At 42.6% G+C, this 24,527-nt stretch overlaps 1 pseudogene; it reads right to left on the bottom strand.

Moving 5' to 3' along the window:
- LOC143172165 (tyrosine-protein kinase transmembrane receptor ROR2-like) overlaps positions 1-24,527 on the bottom strand; it is a 47,361-nt pseudogene that overhangs the window by 16,851 nt on the left and 5,983 nt on the right.

Raw genomic sequence — 24,527 nt, 5'->3', positions numbered from 1 at the left:
CCCTGAATATGGTATGCCTTTGAGTACAAAGAGATGCTAACATCAGTGATCATTCTGATGAGGTCCAGTGAAAAAAATCCATGCTGATGTACAGCCCATTAAAAGTCATTAAGGTTCTGGATGTATATTTGCAAGTGTGTACAGAAATGATGAACAGAGAAAGAATCAGCAGGGGTAAAGTGCAGGAAGGTCAACTCTTGTTTTATATAAATCAATGTGAAATCCAAACTCTGCTGGGGATTATGCAGTAGGGGAGGAAACTCAAGGGAAAAAAACCCACTCTATATATTTCAAGAGAACTAAAACACAATCGTTTTTCATTATACCAGAATGCACTTCTATTTGAATCAATCTTCTATTTGAATCAATCATGCAAAAAGCTCCAGTATAAATTACAAGTTGTAAATGTAATTTTAAATTGCAGTCATTTGAGGAGGTGGAAAGTGCTTTTATACATTATATTTACCCTCTTTGCTGCAAATTTTTCTAACTGCAGAAGAAGGAACCTGGATCACCTATTCTAAACCTTAATATAAGGATATCTTAGACATTAACTGATTGTGCTGGCATAGAGTTAATTTACTTCATAGTAGCTAGTATGGGGCTATGTTTTGGATTTGTGCTGGAAACAGTGTTGATAATACAGAGATGTTTTCGTTATTGCTGAGAAGTGCTTACACAGAGTCAAGGCCTTTTCTGCTTCTCACACCACCCCACCAGCGAGTAGGCTGGGGGGGCACAAGAAGCTGGGAGGGGACACAGCCAGGACAGCTGACCCCAACTGACCAAAGGGATATTCCTTACCATATGATGTCATGCTCAGCATATAAAGCTGGGGGAAGAAGAAGGAAGGGGGGGATGTTTGGAGTTATGGCGTTTGTCTTCCCAAGTAACCGTCAGGCGTGATGGAGCCCTGCTTTCCTAGAGATGGCTGAACACCTGCCTGCCAATGGGAAGTTGTGAATGAATGCCTTGTTTTGCTTTGCTTGTGTGCGCGGCTTTTGCTTTTCCTATTAAACTGTCTTTATCTCAACCCACGAGTTTTCTCACTTTTACCCTTCCGATTCTCTCCCCCATCCCACCAGGGGGGAGTGAGCGAGTGGCTGTGTGGTGCTTAGTTGCCGGCTGGGGTTAAACCATGACAGTCCTTTATGAAAGTGGAAAGGATAATGGTAGCACTGTTTGTACTTGAATTGGATATTTCTACAAATGCTAATTTTCCTACTACAGAGGTATATAATCTTACCAGTAATTTGGTTTTCAATTTCCCCTTGCATCTGGAGGGAGTCCACATAAATAGACCTGTTTCCAATGATTCGAGCACATACAATTCCCGACAGATGGGCTGACAGAACCCATCTTCATGGTAAACTTCTCTGCAAAAGACAGATTGGGTTTGTATAAGATGTCTAGCTGTCCTCAATGAATTTTTAGGAAATATATTCTTATAAAAGGAGAAAAGCTCAAAAGACTGTAAATCTGAAATTGTTCAGTTCCCCAGGTACAGCTTTCTCCTCCAATTCTCTTTACACTACCTTAGAAGTATTAATGAGGTACCCTGTAAATAGCTAATTTGAGAAAGAAATAAACCAAAAACTGAAATTAATTTAAAAATCATATGCTAATAGTAATGGGATTTGACAGATGAATCTATTAAAAAGCTTTTAGATTGAGACAGCAACATTCATCATGTTACATGCCCCCATGCATTTTTGGCATCTAGATGCATCCAGCATAATTAGGCAAACAGTTGGTTCTCTTCTCCCACCTCTTTCTCCCATTCTTCATTTCCTGTACTGAACAGCAGAAGAGAACTTACCAAGATTCAACTAAAATATGGAATAATTTTGAACTATGAGATAGATAAACAGAATGAAAAGTAATCAAGGGTTTACCCTCTTTTCTTCCTCTACTTGGTCAAAGTCAATGCCAAATGCCTTTTCCAACATATATTTTAATTCATTTTTCAATTCAATGAGCTATTGGAACAAATTCTGCTCTCCTTACATCAGCATAAATATTTTGGCATAAAAGGACTAGCCTAAAGGCTCAGTGGTTCAACACATCATCCCCAAAGCATTGGTAAATAATACAGAGATGGTCTGTAGGTCACAACTATCTGAGCACTGAAAACTGCCTTCTTAGTGAGAGCACTCTCAGATTTAATATCCAGCATGCCATGTTTTTCCTCTGGCAAAGCACAGCCTCTGCACTAGGATTCGCTACTGCATGATGGACTGAAAAAATCAAAATATAATCTGGAAAACTACCACAGAATTGGGAATGAAGGACTGAATTTGAGCCGAAGAAGAAGGGGGTGGGGGGGGAAGGTGTTTTCAGTTTTTGTCTTTGTTTCTTGCCTTCCTACTCTATTTTTAATTGGCAATGAATTAAATTAATCTTCCCCAGTTTGAGTCTGTTTTGCCTGTGATGGTAATTGGTAAGTGATCTCCTTGTCTTTATCTAGACCCACGAGCTTTACCATCTTATTTTCTCCCCCTGTCCTGTTGAGGAGTGGCTGGGTGGGCATCTGGCAGCTGGCCAAGGTCTACCCACCACACAAGCAAAGGTGGGAGGAGACCTACATGGATGAGCAAGGAGCTCCTGACTGAACTCTGGCATAAAAAGGAAGTGTACAAGAAGTGGAAGCAGGAGCAGGTGACCCAGGAGGGGTATAGAGTTCCTGTCTGATCTTGCTGGGATGGGGTTAGGAAGGCCAAGGCCCACCTGGAGTTGGGAAGGGCAACAAGGAAGGATTCCACAAGTACATAAACACAAAAGGAAGACTGGAAAAACATGGGCTTGCTGCTGAATGGAGCAGGGGACCTGGTAACAAAGGACGTGGAAAAGGCAGAGATTCTCAATGCCTTCTTTGCTTCAGTCTTTACCGGTAGGACTAGTCTTCAGGAATCGCAGGCCCCTGAGACCAGAGGGAAAGTCTAGAGCAAGGAAGACTTACTCTTGGTGGAGGAGGACCAGATTAGGGAGCACTTAAACAAACTGAACATATATAAGTCCATGGGGCCTGACAGGTTGCACCCACAAGTGCTGAGAGAGCTGGCTGATGCCATTGCAAGGCCACTCTCTATCTTTCAAAGGTCATAGTAATTGGGAGAGATTCCTGAAAACTGGAAGAGAGAAAATGTCACTCCTATCTTCAAGAAGGGCAAGAAGGAAGATCTGGGGAACTATAGGCCAGTCAGTTTCCCCTCAGTCCCTGGGAAGGCGATGGAGAAAATACTCCATTTCCAAACACCTGAAGGACAAGAAGGTGATCAGGAGCAGTCAGCGTGTATTTTAGAAGGGAAAATCATGCTTAACCAACCTGACAGCCTTCTACAATGAGATATGAGTAGCTTGGTGGATGAGGAGAGAGCAGTGGATGCCATTTACCTCAACTTTAGTAAGGCTTTTGACACTGTCTCCCATAACATCCTCATAGACAAGCTGATGAAGTATGGATTAGATAAGTGGACAGTGAGGTGGATTGAAAACTGGCTGAATGGCCAGGCCCAGAGGGAGGTGATCAGTGGTGCAAAGTCCAGTTGGAGGCAAGTCACTAGTGGTGTATCCCAGGGGTCAATACTGGGGCCAATACTGTTTAACATCTTCATTAATGAACGCTGGGACAGAGTGTACCCTTGGCAAGTTCGCAGATGATACAAAACTGGGAGGAGCGGTTGATACACCAGATGGTTGTGCTGCCACTCAGAGGGACCTGGACAAGCTGGAGAAATGGGCCGAGAGGAATCTCATGAAGTTCAACAAGGGGAAATGCAAAGTCCTGCATGTAGGACCAACCCCAGACACCAGTACATGCTGAGAGCTGACCGTCTGGAAAGCAGCTCTGCAGAGAAGGACCTTGGTGTCCTGGTGGACACCAAGTTGAACATGAGCCAGTAATGTGCCCTTGCTGCAAAGAAAGCCAACAGTATCCTGGGCTACATTAGGAAGAGCATTGCCAGCAGATTGAGGGAAGTGATCCTTCCCTTTATTCAGCACTGGTGAGGCCACATCTGGAGTACTGTGTCCAGTTCTGAGCTTTTCAGAGACATGTGGGTCTATGTATGAAGCACTGGAAGAACCAGGTACCTCTGAATGGGAATAAAGCACAGTATGTTTGACTAGGAATCAGCAATGATTTGAATCCAGGTCTCCTATATTCCTAGTCATAGGGAGATGAGATACCCTATGGTGGGCTTCTTCCCACCCTCTGGCTAAAGTTGTTCCATGTTTTCAATAAATAATAGCATATTACTTCGGCAACTGGAGGAGTTTCACCAGAAGGTCCAGAGGGGCTCACCTGAGAATGCCTCACCCTATGTATTTGCTTGGGAGGTGGCAGAACCTGCTCAAATTAGGTGGAAAAGTGATTTCTAACAGCCATGAGTTCTCCAGTCACCCATTAGAAGGAAAAAAGAGTGAACCTCCCCCTCCTCTTCTTCTCTCTGCCAGTTTAGAGATGCTGGGTGCTCACACTGGATTGGGGCCTACAGGTAAAAATGCAGTGGGTGGCACTGGGATTTAAGCACGAGACAGACACTCAGTGCTATGAAGTTGGGCCTGTGCATACCTCAGGACAGAAATACAGCACGGTCCTAGCAGGTACCTACAGAAGTCAGGCATCACCAGTATTTGACATGATCACATTTGGTTTTAGGAACCTCAAGTGGCATTTAGATGCCTAAATTCCCCTTATGACTCAAGAGCTTCCTCCCTACAGTGCAGGACACACAATGCCCTCTGCTCAGATGCCTCCCAGGCCCTGCGGATGGTCTGCAAAAACTAGAAGCTTTGGGTTAGAGAGATTGAAATAGATGTTATTCAGAATTAATGATTTTGTTTACATATAAGCATTGCCACATAACATCAATTGCATCTGAGGTATTGTAACAGTACCATAAGGTAAATATCTCATTTAAAAGTATATAGAGAGAATTCTAGGAGTACTGCATGCAATGCAAAAATATACTAAGCACAGCTACCCCCCCCCCCATTAAGCTATTAATTCATTTTCACATGTGACTGAAAGAACACTAAACAAAAGACTACAAAAGAAAATACCTAGAAAACAAAGAGGTTTTCTTAATGGAAAATCTGAAATGCTGAAAGAATACATCTGGGCATAATATATCTATGTAACACATTCTATTGTATGCAACTGTCACAACTGTACGGTCTGGAGGGCATATGAAATAAAAAAAAAGTCCCAGTAAATACAAGGTAACTGTGGAAACTCTATTCTATACTAAAATCATCTTGCGAAGCACATAAGAATAAGTCTAATGAGAGCTTTCAGGATACATTTGGTGTCCCTGAAAATGCAGTGAGAGCAGACCTAGTGGCTTTACTTGAAAATGGAAAATATTTATACTTTATGTTCAGAAAGGGAATACAATAACATATGATAGAACAAAGTTCAATACAGAAAGTGCACAGAAGCATGTGAAGGCTTAAAAATCTTTAGCTCTTAGACATGAGGACTCATGAAATGAATTTTGAAAGTAAAGTTGAGAGGTAGCAAATATGTATTTGCTACTAAGATACCTCATTTCTGATTGCATCCCACAAACTTAAGTTGAAAAGAGAAGAGAAAACTGTCATAAAACTATTTTCCTGATGATAGAAGAGATGCAAGACTGTGCATCAGCTATAAAAAAGGAACTCTGTCACTTTGAGAATTCAGAAATTGAGTAACAATTCATTAAATAAAACAAAATTTGAATTTTTTTGGCACGTGGTACACATTAGAGTCTATGTTACAATGTAGTAAGTAACTCATGCTCTTCATTCTCTAATTAATTCAGTGTTGGTATTTAAAACAAGGGAGGCCAACACAAATATGATAAAGATTCAGATTCAAATATAAGTTCCAGAGCTTCCTTGTAATAATTATGATTAACTTCTGAATGACCAACAATGAAGATTAGGTAAATAGAAATCCGCCTTGGTACAGGAGCAATCTGGAGTTGGGAGAAATAAACAACTTGCAGTAAATAAAGCAGTAGTTAGGAAAAGCAATTAAGAGTGAGAGTTTTGCACCTATTCAAGAAAGCATTGAAAGCTATACTCAGGTACTTTCATGAGAGGAAGATTAGAGATTCAGTAGAAAAGAATATGACAAAACTTCTGGTGTTTCATTAGTACATATGCAAAATGAAAATTTAACTGTTCAAAAGAGATTTTTTACATTTAGGCAAAACCAGAAATCTGACCTATTTTCTGAATACCAGCTACTATAGTCCACTTTCTGGTTTTGAACACAAATATCAAGATGAAATTCCCTAAGGATCGAGTTAGATGGTTGGATTGAATACATAAGGCAAATCACACTAATATGGGGGAGAGTGTTATAAAAGGCTGCAGCAAAAATTCAGGAATTTCTGTCTATAATACACATATATATTCCTGGTGTGTTTATAATCCATTTCAAACTGGAAACTGTTATAATCTGGCAGTAGTATAGGTATAACTTTTATCCAAGTCACAGCTGTCATGCCACCAGTATCCGGCAGAACTACCGCCCCATTGCAGGCAGCCACATATACCATTTGCCCCAGAAGTCACTTTCCTCTTCCAGTGGTCTGCTGTGATTGGCTGGCAGGATCAGCCACCCCTTCCAGTTTACCCAGAAGTACATCAGAGCAGGAAGTCCCTTCCTCTACATATACAGGGGGCCACCATTTTGTTTCAGCTGCCATTTTCTGGCAGGGAGACGCCATTTTGTGGTACAGAGCTGCCATTTTGTTAAATGTTGTGGTGGGTTGTCATAGGCTGACTGCCAGGTACCCAGCAAGCTGCTCTATCACTCCCCCTCCTCAACAGGACAGGGGGAGAAAAATACAACAAAAAATGCATGGGTCGAGATAAGGACAGGGAGATTACTTACCAATTCAGTTACCAAAACAGACTCAACTTAGGGAAATTAATTTAATTTATTGCCAATTAATCAGAGTAGGATAGTGAGAAATAAGAACAGAACTAAAAACACCTTCGCCATCACCCCTCCCTTCTTCCCAGGCTCAACTTCACTCCCAGCTCTTATATCTCTTCCCCTCCCCAAGCGGTGCAGGGGGATGGGGAATGGGGGTTGTGGTCAGTTCATAACGCTTTGTCTCTGCCGCTCCTTCCTTCTTACACTCCTCCCCTGCTCCAGCGTTTTTGCCCTTTCTTAAATATGTTATCACAGAGGCACTACCAACATCGCTGATTGGCTCAGCTTTGGCCAGAGGTGGGTCCGTCTTGGAGCTGGCTGGAACTGGCTTTGTCCGACATGGGGGCAGCTTCTGGCATCTTCTCACAGAAACCACCCCTGCAGCCCCCTCCCCCAAAACCTAGCCATGTAAACCTAATACAAACGTCTAACTCACATGTGCTCATACTGCTCTGTGATTGGCTGACAGCCATTTCTTGACACGGATGGGATCATAGACCAGGTTCACTTCTGGAGAGTTGAAGCTTTGTTGTGGGGGTTAATAAGATGGTTCATACACTCTATCAAAATGGAGAGGGACAGATAACAGCCTTTCCACAAAGTATACTGCCATTTCTTACCCTGCAACACTATTTCAAAGAGAGAGAGAGAGAGATTTCAAAGGCATCTTCATTGATGTTATTCCAGCTGTGCGGGTACTGTATTTCTGAAAGCCCCACCTCCCACTTGCCTGAAAGCTCCAGGTGCCTCACCAGCTGTACAGTAAAGTTCGAGCTGGTGTTTTGTGGGAAGATTCTGGCACTGGCATTGCTGGGTAGCGTGATGTAGAAACCTCTGTCACTCATTCTTTCCCCCCCACTCCTCTGCCAATCCCTAGATGTCTGAGACTTGGGATGCTTCTATCTGTTAGAGGAAAATATATCATGCCAGATCCAACAGCCCAAGAGAGGTGAGGCTGCTGCCACTCCGTGTCCCCATGTCCATCCAGTAGTGAGGCTGAAGATGCATTCCCAGCAGGCACACACACACAAAGCACACTACACATATATATACACACACACACACATGCATACAGCTATACATGGCCAGTCACATAGATCACAGACACTCAGAGCTCTCACACGAACATAAGACAGCACAAATGGCCTCATCCTGCTCCCTTCTCTGACTGAGCAGGATGGAAGTCCACTAGTGAGACTATATATACGTAAGCGCAAAGTGATTCCCGCCAGCAACTGGCCTAACTCAGTCTGCCCAGTAGCTGGCCCCTGGATCCCAGTCTTCCCAGTTGCTGACAGCTGTACATACGAACGCCCATGGCAGCAGTTTCACTCCAGTTGCTGGTACAGACTGTTGCACACACACATGCGTGCACACACACTGGTGGGTTGACCTTGGCTGGATGCCAGGTGCCCACCAAGCCGCTCTATCACTCCCCCTCCTCACCTGGACAGGGGAGAGAAAATACGATGAAAGGCTCGTGGGTCGAGATAAGGACAGGGAGAGATCACTCAGCAATTACCGTCACGGGCAAAACAGGCTCCACTTGGGGAAATTAATTTAATTTATTGCCAATTAATAACAGAGCAGGATAATGAGAAATAAAAACAAATCTTAAAACATCTTCTCCCCACCCCTCCCTTCTTCCCGGGCTCAACTTCACTCCCAATTTTCTCTACAGCCTCCCCCCGAGCGGCACAGGGGAACAGGGAATGGGAGTTGTGGTCAGTTCATCACACATTGTCTCTGCCGCTCCTTCCTCCTCACGCTCTTCCCCTGCTCCAGCGTGGTGTCCCTCCCATGGAAGACAGTTCTCCAGGAACTTCTCCAACGTGAGTCCTTCCCACAGACTGCAGTTCTTCACGAACTGCTCCAGCATGGGGCCTTTCCGTGGGGCGCAGTCCTTTAAGAACGGACTGCTCCAGCATGGGTCCCCCACGGGGTCACAAGTCCTGCCAGAAAACCTGCTCCAGCGTGGGTTCCTCTCTCCACGGGTCCACAGGTCCTGCCAGGAGCCTGCTCCAGCGCGGGCTCTCCACAGGGTCACAGCCTCCTTTGGGCATCCACCTGCTCCGGCGTGGGGTCCTCCACAGGTTGCAGGTGGATATCTGCTCCACCGTGGACCTCCATGGGCTGCAGAGGGTCAACCTGCTTCACTATGGTCTTCACCATGGGCTGCAGGGGAATGGCCAGACCAGCATACTGAACACCCAACTATTTATATGCAACCAGTCCTTTTGATCCCCTTACCCCTCTCTATTTACCACTCTTGTTCCTTCCCAAATCCTTTAAACCCTTCCATTTTCCTACCTTTGTTTCCTCCCCTAAATGTCCCATAGTAAGTCCTGTGTGATCCCAAAATGCTCTTCCCCTGCATCATTCCATAATGTGTCCAACCCCTAGGCAGAACCCCCCCACACCCACTTAGTCCAAAAGGTGATCTGGCGAGCTGCTCCCGATGTATATACGCTGTCCTTAATTTGGGTTCCTGCCTGCACCCCTGTGCTCCTCTGGGCTTGTGGAGATGGGCCTGTGATAGGCTGATGTCTCCTGTGATGGTCCTGGGAGTATCTCAGCAGGATATTATTTGGGCTCCCCCTCCTGCCATTGGCTTTCTGAGCTCCTTTGTGGCTGTGCAGATGAGCTTTTATCACATAACCTAATGTTATCCAGCTGTTAAATTTCTGGGACCAGCCATGCCACTTCATGTGGAGCTGTTCCTTCCTTCCTTTCCCTTTTGCAGTGATCTTCCCAATTTTGTAGATTCTGCCCTCATCAGGATTCACTTTTGGAAGTTCTTCAGGGTAAAATGTCCCCTCAATTGTTTCATAACCATAGTTTATGTGGTGGGTTAGCCTTGGCCAGCTGTCAGACTCCCACCCAGATGCTCTCTCACTCACCTCCTCAACAGGACAAGGGGAGAAAAATATGATGAAAAGCTTGTGAGTCAAGATAAGGACAGCGAGATCACTCACCAATTACTGTCATGGGCAAAACAGACTTGACTTGGGTAAAATTAATTTAATTTATTGCCAATTAAAATAGATTTTGGTTATGAGAAACAAAAACAAAAATTAAAACACCACCTTCTCCCCACCTCTTTTTCCCAGGCTCAATTTCACTCCTTCAGTCCTGACTCCAATGCTGTGCAGGGAGAATGGGGGATGAAGGTGTTACTGTCAGTACGTAACAGTTCCATCCATAGGCTGCAGTCATGTCAGGAAAAATCTGTTCCAGCATGGGTTCTCCATGGGCTGCACTTCCTTCAAGAAATGTCCACCTGCTCTGGCATGGTCTCTTCCATGTTATAGGGGAATATCTGCTCTGGTGCCTGGAGCATCTCCTCCCCCTCTGTCTTCTCTGACTTTTGTGTTTACACTGCTGTTTTTCACTCTTTTTTTTTCACTCTTCCTCTGCTTGTCCAGCATTTTTGCCCTTTCTTAAATATGTTTTCACAGACGCACCACCAACTTTGCTGATTAGCTCAGCTTTGGTCTTTCGTGGGGTTATTGCAGAGCCGGCTGGAACCAGCTGTGTCCAGAATAAGGCAGCCCCTGACCTATTCTCAGAGAGGCCACCCCCGCAGCCCCTCACAGCTACTAAAACCTTGCCACGTACACCCAATACAGTCTAATAAGCAGTACACAGGTATCTGTCCCTTTCTCACAATTTCTGCTATTATGAAAATTTCATCTGTGAATGTCTGCTCATAAGCTTTCTCAAATCTCTCTTTTATTCTAGACACCCTGACATGGTCTCCCTTTTTGAGCAGAGGTGAAGATTCTTTAATTTTAAACACATCTCCATTTACAGTTTTCCAAACCCTCGCAGAGTTTAAAGGGTTCACATCCACAGGCCTGGCTCTGATAGTTCTGTGGAAGCTATGGTTATAGCTCTTTATAAACTCCAACAACACATCACTGAAGCAAAAAGTGTTGTTTGCTGTAAAATATCTCATCTTGGTTTTGAGTGTCCTGTTTAAACACTCTGTGACGGAGGCTTTTACTTCATCATTAGTAACAAAATGGTGAACATTACGGGTTTAAAAATTCTTTTCCCCAGTCAGTCTGTAATTTCTGAGGCTTGCACCCCCTGCTAAAAATTGTTTTAAAAGCCCCAGCTATTTCAGAACCTGTTTTGCCTTTTAGACCAATGGTCCAGGTATGCTTGGATAATATGTCTATTACTTTTAAAATGTACTTAATGCCATCGTTTTGTTTGGAAATTTGTTGCATATCCACCAAGTCTGCCAGAACATTGTGCATCCACCTCTGCCACAATCACCTTGTTTCTTTTAAAGTGCTTTCTTGAAGCCTTGTGTAAGCTGTAAGCATAGAATCATAGAATCATAGAATCATTGAGGTTGGAAAAGACCTCTAAGATCATCGAGTCCAACCGTCGACCCAACACCACCACCCACTAAACCATGTCCCTAAGTGCCTCATCTACTCGCCTTTTAAATACCTCCAGGGATGGGGACTCAACCACTTCCCTGGGCAGCCTGTTCCAATGTTTAACCACTCTTTCAGTAAAGAAATTTTTCCTCACGTCCAATCTAAACCTCTCCTGGCGCAACTTGAGGCCATTTCCTCTCGTCCTATCGCTAGTTACTTGGGAGAAGAGACTGACACCCACCTTGCTACAACCTCCTTTCAGGTAGTTGTAGAGAGCGATGAGGTCTCCCCTCAGCCTCCTTTTCTCCAGGCTAAACAACCCCAGTTCCCTCAGCCGCTCCTCATAAGACTTGTTCTCCAGACCCCTCACCAGCCTCGTTGCCCTTCTCTGGACACGCTCCAGCACCTCAACGTCCTTCTTGTAGTGAGGGGCCCAAAACTGAACACAGTATTCGAGGTGCGGCCTCACCAGGGCCGAGTACAGGGGCACAATCGCTTCCCTACTCCTGCTGGCCACGCTATTTCTGATACAGGCCAGGATGCCATTGGCCTTCTTGGCTGCCCGGGCACACCGCCGGCTCATGTTCAGTCGGCTGTCCACCAACACCCCCAGGTCCTTTTCCGACAGGCAGCTTTCCAGCCACTCTTCCCCAAGCCTGTAGCGCTGCATGGGGTTGTTGTGGCCGAAGTGCAGGACCCGGCACTTGGCCTTGTTGAATCTCATACAGTTGGCCTCGGCCCATCGATCCAGCCTGTCCAGGTCCCTCTGCAGACCCTTCCTACCCTCGAGCAGATCAACACTCCTGCCCAACTTGGTGTCGTCTGCACACTTACTGAGGGTGCACTCAATCCCCTCGTCCAGATCATCGATAAAGATATTGAACAAGACCGGCCCCAAAACTGAGCCCTGGGGAACACCGCTCGTGACCGGCCGCCAACTGGATGTAACTCCATTCACCACAACTCTCTGGGCCCGGCCGTCCAGCCAGTTTTTTTACCCAGCAAAGACTACACCTGTCTAAGCCGTGAGCCGCCAGCTTCTCTAGGAGAATGCTGTGGGAGACAGTGTCAAAGGCCTTACTGAAGTCCAGGTAGACCACATCCACAGCCTTTCCCTCATCCACTAGGCGGGTCACCTGGTCATAGAAGGAGATCAGGTTGGTCAAGCAGGACCTGCCTCTCATGAATCCGTGCTGGCTAGGCCGGATCCCCTGGTTGTCCCGCTCATGCCTTGTGAGCGCCCTCAAGATGAACCGCTCCATAATCTTCCCCGGCACCGAGGTCAGGCTGACAGGCCTGTAGTTCCCCGGATCCTCCTTCCGGCCCTTCTTGTAGATGGGCATCACATTGGCAAGCCTCCAGTCGCCTGGGACCTCCCCTGTTAACCAGGACTGCTGATAAATGATGGAGAGTGGCTTGGCGAGCACCTCTGCCAGCTCCCTCAGCACTCTGCATCTTGGTTTGCAAGCCAGGTTGCTACTTTGCTTCTGTTCAGATGAGCAATTTGCCTTTTAGCAGCTTCAAAAATGAGATTTCTACCCCCAAAACTTCCCACCTCCCCAAGAGCATAGTAAATGTCTTTTAACAGAAGCGGCAGCATATATACGTTGACTGACACACCACTACTACACACATGTACAAAATGCAACACTGGACATTCAATTCAACTCAAATAGGGAGAAACTTTATTAACAGTGTATGAGGGGAGTTCATTGCCAGTCAGGCTTCTCCAGCCTTTCTCCTTTTTACCTTGAACACTGTTGTTACTTCTATGCTTGTTCTCTTTTCTTCGACTGCTGCAGGCCCGGACAGGAATGCAAACAGGTCACGACACACTTCTGACTTCTCCCTCCTCAGTCAGTCAGCTGGAGCTTTTTGAAACGTTCTATAAGGTCATCGACCTAAGGATAAGGAAACATATATAGCACCAATCTGTACCCCATAATGGTCAGATAGCTGTAAAACCTTCCACAACCATGGGCAAAGGGGGCTCCCCAACACCACCTGCCCTCTCTGTGTGACACACCTTGAAATCCAATTTGCGATTCACAGGCTTACTGGCCAGTTCTTCTGCTTTACGTGGTCTGGTCTTTTTAGGGAACCCCTTCAGGTTTTTTTCTTATTGTCCCCACACACATGTTCTATTGAAGTTGGCATTTTGTTTTGGTTTTCCATTTTCACAGGCAGAGTTGTCTGTGTCTTGCAGCACCTTGCAAAGTCTAGAGTCTGCCCCAGTAATACTGCATGGTCATCCTGTTGGGCTGGGCCCAGATGCGGGGGCCTTTCAAGTCCAGCTCACAGGATTGGGCTTGTCTTTGCACATGACAGGGTTTGCACCGGGGGACCCTTGGTGGACATCCTAGGATAGGTCTGTAGCTCTCAGGCATGTTTCAACTTGTCCCTGCCACCCCACCACCCTTTTGGTACCCCTCCACTCTCTTGAAGTTCCCCCCCACCCCATACATGTCAGGGCTTGTTTTGCAGCCTGATAAAGTGGGGGACCCTGACCCAGCCTTTTACTTTTTTTTAATTACTTTCTATTCACATTTAAACTTTAATTATTCATTCTATTAGCTCTTATTAAAGAATGCTTTATCCATTTTATACCTATGTTTTTATGGCTATATATATTTAATTTCGATAGCTTTATAAATATATATATAAAAATAGTGCATCTATGTAGAAATAAATAAAAATTTATATATATATTTGTACACTTTTATATATATATTTCTATATATGTATGTATTGTATATATTGTACATATTGTATATAAATGTATATATTTTTATATCTGATTGCTTCCTGGTCCAAAGGAAGCAGGCAGCCAATCAGAGGAAGATCTGAGAACACATGGGTATGATGGTGTCAAAAATGGCCATCAGCCAATCAGAAAGCAGTATGAAAACACATGGGGAATTATATTGTCAGAAGTGGCAGTCTCCCTTTACGTAGTGAGAAGGGACTTCCTTTTCTGACATGCTTCTCATACATTGGTAGGGGCAGCTAGTCCTGCCAGCCAGTCACAGACCAGTATGAAAACACATGGGTTATAACATTTAACAAAATGGCAACTCCGTGCCACAAAATGGCAGCTGAAAGAAAATGGTGGCCCCCTGTGTATGTAGGGGAAGGGACTTCCTGGTCTGATGTACTTCTGGGTAAACTGGAAGGGGTGGCTGCTCCTGCCAGCCAATCACAACAGACCATGTGACCGGAGGAGGGGAAGTGACTTCCAGGGGAAATGGTACACGTGGCTGCCTGCAGAGGCACAGTCCTTGAAAATCTGGAGCAAAACCTAATATTTTTGTGTCTCACTGTTCCTTTCTGTCAGCAAAGAACTAAGTATGTGTCTCCTCTTCTGAGCTGGTCTATACTGAAGACAGCAGTCTATTATTATTGTTATCTGCTTGTTGAAGAGTATCTTAAGTTTTACTGAATCTTTAGGTTGTGAAATAATCGACTATAAGAACATTTTGATTCCAATAAGTTAGCCCCTATGGTAGCGTTATGTACAGGTTGCTGTGTTATTATTTGAGGCTGTGTAGCTTGAAGTCCCTATTCCCTATTCTCTGGACTCTCTAGACCACAAACAGAGCCCCTAGGTTCTGTTGTATATGGGATGAGTTATTTGACAACCTGGCAAGGTAGATATCTAGCTGGCCAACTTGGCAACAAAACCTACTTTTAAGGTGTCCTGAAGTGAACTGCCTTCATTATAATACTAAAAAACACACCCACAGGTCAAGAAGACCCTTGCCCAGGTGAAGACCCTTCCCCCGCGCAAGCATAGTAACAGAAGAGAATGACATAACCGATATTATAATTATATGTAAATCACTAACCAATCATTGTAACTGGGAGTGTACTACCTTATAATTTTTGTGTATAAATGTAACGGTGATCTAGCCATAGGTGTGCTTGATTTGTGGAAATTCCACCTTGCACCTGGTGCCGTAATAAAGAATGCCTGCTTTCTAAAACTCCAAATTGAGTCTTAGAGAGTTCATCATCTGCCGACTTACGGTAACAGATTTTGGCGACCCAGATGGGACACTGCTCTTGAGCCTCGATGGATCCTGGGATCGTGGAACCTCAGCCGGCACCGAGGGATTCTCGGAGAGGATTTTCTGATCCCCGGACCAAAGAGCCCCTGAGCGAAGAACATTGTGAGTATTAAGGCATTCTTTTGGAAACTTTAAGTTGGAACCTGGGAAGGGGGTGGAGTCCCCATTTGGCGGGGTCAGAGACCCCGCAAGCCTGCCTGTAAGGCGCAGCGAAAGCTACGCAGGGTTGGGGCTAAGAGGGTACCCGTTTGGCAGTCGGAAGCCTAGGCGTCTGCCCGTAAGTCATAAGCGAAAGCTATTGCTGGGTTGGACATTTGGAGGGGTTGGAATCCCCGTTTGGAATTTGGAGTTTGAGGAGTTAGAATCCCCGTTTGGACACTTTATCTGTTATCTTTGAACTCTATTTGTTACCTTTGAACTCTATCTGTTACTTTTGAACTCTATCTTGTTACCTTTGAATATTTTGTTGGGATGGCAACAGGATTTGTAAAACTGTTTAAAAGTGTTGGGAATTTGGCAACGGATGAAAAGATACCAAAAACCTCGCCGTTAGGGTGTTTGTTAGCGCATTGGGGTGATTTACATGATGATTTGCGCAAAAGCCAGATGATTGAATATTGTAACCATTGGTGGCCTTTGTATGTTTTGGAGGATCAGGAAAAATGGCCAAAGAACGGAACTTTGAGTTATAATACTGTTTTGCAGTTAATGTTGTTCTGTAGAAGAGAAGGCAAATGGAATGCTTTTATTTGAGGCAGCGAGTGGATTGGCAGAATGAATGTAAGTTAATTAGTCGAGATACTTTGGTAATGGCGTTAACTTCGGAGAATAAGAAAACAAAAGAGTTGTTGTTCGGCTTGTGATATGGCTTGTGATGTTGGAAAGAGGTGCATTAGGTGTACAGTACCAAAAGAGGATGAAATGGAGTTGGAATTAGAAGTAGCACCCCCGCAGGAGGGACGGAATTTCCCTCCCTCACGTGTAAGGGAAAGAAGTGTTAAAAGAGAACCGATAAATATAGAACACAGAAGGAGGCTAAATTGATATAAAAAATGGGTGCTGTATGGAGTAAAGCATGCAATCCCAAGAGCCCTAAATTGGTCTAAATTATATGAGGTAAAACAAGATAAAAATGAATCTCCCTCTGTGTTCCTAGAGAAATTAAAGGACACTGCTAGAAAATATACTGATTTAAAAATGGAAACAGAGGCAGAACAACAACAATTGGCTTTGATTTTTATGGGACAATCAGCATCCGATATAAAAAGGAAACTCCAAAAGTTAGAGGGAGAGGATTCCAGAAATTTAAATAAAATGCTTGAAGTAGCATGGAAAATTATAATGGTTATAATTAAGCTGGGAGATGATAAGGTTGAATTCTTAGTAGATACGGGTGCAACATATTCTGTTTTGAACACTTGCAAAGGGAAATTGGGAAAATAAAATGGCTAATATAATTGGAGCGACTGGGAAACAGGAAAACAGGCCATTCCTTCAACCCCTAGATTTGAAATTTGGAAATAAGATAATTACACATGAATTTTTATATATGCCAGATTGTCCGATACCCTTGTTAGGGCGAGATTTATTGTCCAAATTAAATGCGCAAATAGTGTTTGAAGAAGGAGAAATTCTTTTAAGAATACCAGAATCAAAGACAGGTGAAATATTGATGATACAGGAGAAGGTTAAGGAACAAATACCACAAGAAGTAGACCAGGCTGTTGTACCTATAGTCTGGGATACAGACGTACCCGCTAATTCAAAAACAGCACAACCTGTAAGAATAGAATTAAAAGAACAGGCAAAACCAGTGAGAATTAAGCAATATCCAATTAACCCAGAGGTTAGACAAAGAATCAAGAAATTGATTGATAAATTTTTAAAGTTTGGAATTCTTGAAGAATGTAAATCAGAATATAATACCCCAATTTTACCAGTAAGAAAACCTTCAGGTGAATACAGATTAGTACAGGATTTAAGGGCTATAAATCAAATAGTTAAAGATATACACCCTGTAGTTGCAAATCCATATACACTTTTAACAGCATTGAGAGAGGTTGATCAGTGGTTTACAGTGCTTGATTTAAAGGATGCTTTCTTTTGTATACCTCTGGAGAAGGAAAGCCGAAAGTTATTTGCTTTTGAGTGGGGAAAATCCACAAACAGGACGAAAGACACAATTAACATGGACAAGACTGCCGCAAGGATTCAAGAATAGTCCAACGATCTTCGGTAATCAGCTGGCGAAAGACCTGGAACGGTGGAAACAAAGTGATACAGAACCTAAACCTGCACATTTGCTTCTACAATACATAGATGACATCTTGATTGCTACAGAAGACAGACTGACCTGCATCAAGGTAACAATAGATCTTCTAAATTTTCTTGGACTGAATGGGTACAAAGTTTCCAGGAATAAGGCTCAAATAGCAAGCCAAACTGTAATATATCTGGGCTTTGAGATTTCGAAAGGGCAACGACAGTTGGGAACAGACCGTAAGGAAGCAATTTGTAGTATTCCTGAACCAAGAAATGTTCATGAATTAAGAGCATTTCTGGGAATGGCTGGATGGTGTCACCTTTGGATAATGAATTACGGTCTGATAGCAAAGCCGCTTTATGAAGCCCAAAAGGTTGTACCGTTTGTGTGGGGCCCAGAACAGCGAAAAGCCTTCCTGAACCTAAAACAGGCTTTAATGACTGCACCAGCATTGGGACTTCCAGATCTAACTAAAGATTTTCAGTTATTTGTTCATGAAAGGCAACATCTTGCCCTCGGGGTGCTGACTTAGAAAATGGGAAGCTGGAAGAGACCGGTTGGGTATTTCTCCAAACAACTGGACACTGTAAGTAAAGGTTGGCCTACATGTCTCCGAGCAGTTGCCGCTACAGTGATGTTAATACAAGAAGCCCAGAAATTAACTTTGGGAAGGACAATAACAGTATATGTACCACACATGGTAATCACTGTTCTAGAACAAAAGGGGGGGTCACTGGTTATCCCCTAGCAGAATGATGAAATATCAAATGATTTTGACAGAACAGGATGATGTCATTTTGAAAACTAACAACTTACTTAACCCCGCAGTCTTTTTGAACTCCGTGCAGGAAGAAAGACAAATAGAACATGACTGTTTGGTGACCATTGAACATGTCTATTCCAGTCGAGAAGACTTAAAGGATAGCCCGTTGGAGGATCCTGATTGGGAATTATACATGGACATTAATTATGGCTCCTGTGACTGAGGTGTGGGTGGTACAGGTAAGGAATCCAGACCTCCTGAAATAATTCTGTTGTGTCATCGTAATTCCACATAATAGGATTGTTGATTTTTTTCCAAATTAGTAAAATTAGGTTTTTCTACACAGGAAATTCTATGCCAGTTTCAATCAAAGCTTTTGGAGTTCTCAAGAGGAAAAAATAAAAACATGCTCCTCTACTACAGGCACTGGAAGAGGGTAGAAAATGAACAACCTGTGGTTCTGCAGCTGCCCTTTGCTGGGGATGGTGACAGCGCCCTGAAGCACCCAAAACTGCTGGGGGTCCTGTATACCCATCCAGCACTCGTGTAATTCCAAATGATGATTTCCCCTTACTTTTCCTCCTTTTTACTTAAAATAATTTATTGAATGTTTATCACACCTTATTTCTAAAGACTCTTTAATTTATTTTCAGATGCCACACATACAATGCTATGTAAACATTATTAGCTTGATAGTAGGTTAAGTAGCAATTGTACCAGCATGGCAGCTCCATAAATTAATCTAATCATGTTTAAAGTTAATAATCTCTTCATTAATAAAAATAAAATCAAAAACTCAATTAGGAAATCAAATGGTTCTCCTAAGTTTAGCATGTCAGCATTTAGTTCTTAATGCTTGAAATCTACTGTGCATACTGATATATCTGTCAGTCTGAGTAATGGAGAATTAAAAAGTACAGTGATCACTGATTGCATGTTCTTGCTGGAGTGCCTGAGCCTTGAAACTATTGAGTTTATAATACGTTTTTGCTTTTCTCTCTCTCAAACTAATGGTGAAAGAAAAAATATGCCATAAAACTTCATTTCCCACTGAGATTGTCTTTTCGACATTAATTACTAAACACGATATGAACATGCTACCTTGCAGCTACCAGTAATAAATGGGGAATATCACAACCATTCTAAACCACTGCAGCTTGGAGTCAGAATGCAACTACATTACTATAACTTTGTTAACAGGGGACACTCCCAAGCATGCTTCTGTTCTCAGTTTCAGATTCCTGTGTAATTTAGCAGATATGATAGTTAAGAATATGTATTTATGTAACATATAATAAACTAATCTATTACAGAAGAAAATAGAAAGACAGTCTGTGCTCCTCTTGTTGAAAGAATAGAAAATTCATTCCCATGTTAAACAATATTTTCTTATACTGTTTGCTGCTGAGGCAGGCTTATTTTTTGGGATACCTGTTGAAGTAACACTGCATGTGTTTCTTCTACCTCTCTGGTCATTGTTTTGTAATATGAAACTACTTTATTGGCATTAGGTGGGTCAAAAATTGGAGTTTTACAAGCTAATTTTGCAAAATTGAGTCAGATGAAAATATCAGGATTTCTATGATTTTCTGCAGGCCAGCCTGTTGAGACTTCTGTGTCCCACTGAACTAGAGAGAGTGATTTTCTAACTTGAAAGAAAGGAGGGGGGAGAGGAAGTGTGCTTTCAGGCTTGCAAATTGAACTTTTGGAAAAACTTTTGAAAAAAGTGTGTATATGTGCATGTGCATGCACATGTGCACATATATATAAAAGTTTCTGTGATATATCAAGTATTGTTTATAATAAAACTATGGCTCATGTTACGTAATTATTTGTCTCTCGTTATTATCAGATTTAACAAAATGACAAATGGGACACTTGTGAATGATCATTTTGAGGAGCATGCTTCTTGCTGTTTTATTTTTAGAGTAATATTACTTCAAAGACTTCAGATTTTAGACTTAAAGGAGCAGTATCAATTTAAAAGAGAAGATTTCCTTACTACTTTTTTCTTTTTTTCTTTCTCTTTTTTTTAATCAATGTCTTCTTTTGCTCTTAATGTTATTTAGTGTTGAAGGGAAATATTTAAATTTCATCAGTTTGTACAGTCTGTTTCACCTTTTCTCAAGTGCAATTAATTAGTTGCATCTATAGTTTGTGTGATTCTTTCAAACTGAAACAGAGAAGAAAATAATACAAAAGAAAGAAAAAAACCTATAAAGCCATAAAAATTGAAAGAATGATTTATGGCATGGTGTTACAACATTAGTTCATTTTTTAAACTACCTGGTTTTCACTAAAATAGTGTTCCTTTACCTCTGTGTCTAACTGAAATACTCACCCTTTTCTTGTATGTACTTAAAGGCTATTCAGTACTCTAAGTAAACTCCATGTGGCATCAAATGCTGACAGGAAGTCTCAGGAACATAATTGTACTTTTTTAGGACATACAATAAATACTTTGAAAGCCATTTAAGCTACTGAACAAAGGAGAGAAGGGGAGGCAGGGAAGATGGAAGTAAAATCAAAACAAACTAAAGATTACTGGTTACATCAGGGATGTCCAACAGCTGCAGTAGTTCCTTAACAAAAGCCCAAGGCCCATTACTACTTTGAATATCAATTTACATATATCCTTAAAAGGAATAACAAATGTTTTATTTTGCTTGCAATTTCTTTGGTAAATTAATACACATTGTTTCTCTGAGCTGCTGAAACCCAAACACCTGCTGCTGATCAGCTATCTTGTATCCACTGGAAGAGGGCATGTTGGGGGTCACATTTTTACAGTCAGAGCTGTATTTGGCTCTTGGACACGCATTGCACATCTCAGGGTTACACCTTACAACTTGACAGGTATGAAAGCCTGCTGGCTATGAAAAACCAAACTACTGCTCTGCAAAGTAGGAAAGAGGGGTTCGCTCAGCAAACAGACTGTGGGTAAATTTTTGCCTACAGAAACCATCAACTTCCTTTACTATGCACCAACAAGTTAAATTTCTAAATTTTGGAAAGCAGAACTCTTACGAAAGAAAATACCCTTTCTTTTCCTTTGATGTACTGCATGCTGTAGCCCCATATATAAAGGCAAATTTGCAAGCATTACACTCATTACATTACTCTGCCCAACCCATTTAATAGTATCTCAATGGTACTTGCTCAAATTTAACCTTAAGTTAGCTTAACTGTAAAATTACACAGAAGTGTAATTGCTATTTGGAAGCTTTACTGCAACAGTAGTGAAGTCCTATAAGGTTGGTTTCTTGGCTTTGTAATGAGGCTCTGTCAGTAATGCAGTGCAAAGCAGCTGTAGTACACCTTGAGGATCAGGGCATCTCATTTATATAGTAGCACAGAGAAGGTAAAGCTTTCCTGGAGGTCTATTTTTAATCACCTTTGCGTATGCTTGGCATCCCTTTGTTTTTTTGGATTTCTGAACGCTCTGAGTCTGACTGGAATGGAGTTAATTTCATAGGAGCCTGTATGGTACTGTGTTTTTGGATTTGTAACTAAAACAGTGTTGCTAACTGTACTGGTTTTGGCTGGGATAGTTAAATTTCTTCATAGTAGCTTGTATGGGACTATGTTTTGGATTTGTGCTGAAAACTGTTGATAATACAGAGATGTTTTCGTTATTGCTGAGCAGTGCTTACACAACGTCAAGGCCTTTTCTGCTTCTCACACCACCCCACCAGCGAGTAGGCTGGGGGTGCACAAGAAGTTGGGGCGGTGAGCTGTCCCAACTGTGTCCCCTAACTGACCAAAGGAATATTCCATACTATATGATGTCATGCTCAGCAATAAAAAGCTGGGGGAAGAAGGAAGGGGGGGACGTTCAGAGTGATGGCGTTTGTCTTCCCAAGTTACCATTACGTGTGATGGAGCCCTGCTTTCCTGGAGATGGCTAACCATCTGCCTGCCGATGGGAAGTAGTGAATGAATTCCTTGTTTTGCTTTGCTTGCACGTGCGGCTTTTGCTTTACCTATTAAACTGTCTTTATCTCAACCCACGAGTTTTCACACCCTTCCAATTCTCTCCGCTATCCCACTGTGGGGGGAGTGAGCAAGTGGCTGTGTGGTGCTTAGCTGCTTACTGGGGTTAAACCACGACAATAACACACCGATATTTTAGCTATTGCTGAACAGTGCTTGCACAGTGTCAAGGCTTTCTCTCTTTCCCACTCTTCCCTCCCCAACAAGCAGACTGAGGGCAGGCAAGAAGTTGGAAGGGGACACAGCTGACCTGAGATAACCAAAGGGATATTCCATACCATATGACATCATGCTCAGCAATAAAATCCTGGGGAAAGAAGGAGGAAGGGTGGCCGCTCGGAGTTATGGTGTTTGTCTTCCCAAGTAACTGTTACGTGTACCAATGCCTTCCTTTCCAGGAATTGACTAAATGTTAATAGGAAGTAGTGAATGAATTCCTTCTTTTGCTTTGCTTGTGCACACAGCTTTGCTTTACCTATTAAACTGTCTTTATCTCAACTCACAATTTTTTTTCACCTTTGCCCTTCCAGTTCTCTCCCTCATCCCGCTGTGGGGGGGAGTGAGCAAGCGGCTGGTGGGTGCTTAGTTGCCAGCTGGGGTCAACCTATCACACTGAACAATATGGATTAGTGAGCATGACAGGTTGCAACAAACTGTTAGCCTTTTTCCAGTCTCCCTTCCTTTGTTCTTTCCTTCCTTTAAGAGAAATGAAAAGGCTAACACTATTGCCAGATAACAAGTTGCAGAAATACAGACACTTGTATCTACTCCAAGTTTCTCTTGTATCTACTCCAAGATGCTAAGCATATTAGTTTAAATACACACCTGGTATTTAAATTAGGCAATTTTGTAAGCCCATATTGAATTTCTACTTCTAATATTACATAACATAAAATGCAATAGATCATTCATCATTTAATTAATAAAGACTAGAAAAGATTCAAGTGGAAGATTAAAGCTGAAGAAACAGTGTAGTGTGGGAAGAAGCTGGAATCTGGTGCAGTACAAAGCAGCCCAAAACAGTACTTCCACTGCTCTTTAGTTCTGCCTTGAACTACACATTCTAGGTTTTTCATGAGAAAAATGAAGTTATTCCAAACCACAAAAGTAAGATTAGGAGAAAAATGTCTTTCTTTCCATAATAAGACACAGCTCAGCTTCTTCTGAGTGTACTCTATAGTTTTAGACAGATCTGGACAGATTACACTCTAAGATAGGTAAGACAGAAAAAAATGCATGAAAAATTAAGTACTATGGCTGGTTTAGTGCAGCCTTGGTTTCAATTCCCTCCTTCCTCTATAAGTTTCCTGTTTCAGCCTGAGTGACTTGTCAAAGGACATTTAACTGATGGATCTAGAAGCAGATCTGAGATTCTGGATCTCAGTGCTCTGATAGGAGCCCCAACCCTACACCAGGGTGAAATCTAGTCTCCCCTCCAAACTTATGCCTTGTTACAAACAAAACAAAACAAAGAAACCAAGACAAATAGGCTAGAAAGGAAATGCAGCATGTTCCAGACAGATCCCCAAATTGGATTGCCAGGGAGCCAGGAAATCTGCCAAGGCAAACATATGGTGTTTAATGTAAACCAGCCTCAGATAGTCTGTGCCTCATTTCCTCAACTGTAAAATAGGAATAACATTCCCTGCTTTATGGGGAGAGAATGTACATTAAACATTTTGAAGTGATCTGATCCTATAATAGTGGAAGGCAAAGAAATTCCCAAGATTGACAGTCTCCATTTGATGTACAAGAAACGGAGAGGCAAGGTTAAACAGCTTGCTACAATCACACATGGAGGCAGGAGCACAGCCAGAAATTGATTCTGATCTCTAAAAATCACAGTCCAATGTTTTAATCACAAAATCCTTCTTCCTTGATTATAGCAGGAAACCAGAACGCAAAGTATGCACTTATTCTATAACTTCAAAATGTTACCACACATATCTTAGAAAAATATATATACACTTCAAATATGGTCATCTCAGCCAAGTGTATATTTTGATGAAACAAAAGGCATGCATGTCATTCTGGAGGAGCACCATCTTTGAACACCTGGTCTTATGGGCCTGAATAAAAACAGTAGCTTCTTAGTTGAGATAACCTTGTATTT

Source organism: Aptenodytes patagonicus, chromosome W (genome assembly GCF_965638725.1).
Source record: "Aptenodytes patagonicus chromosome W, bAptPat1.pri.cur, whole genome shotgun sequence".
NCBI lineage: Eukaryota > Metazoa > Chordata > Aves > Sphenisciformes > Spheniscidae > Aptenodytes > Aptenodytes patagonicus.
The sequence above is the reverse complement of the archived record's forward strand: the minus strand, read 5'-3'. Positions and strand labels throughout refer to the sequence as shown.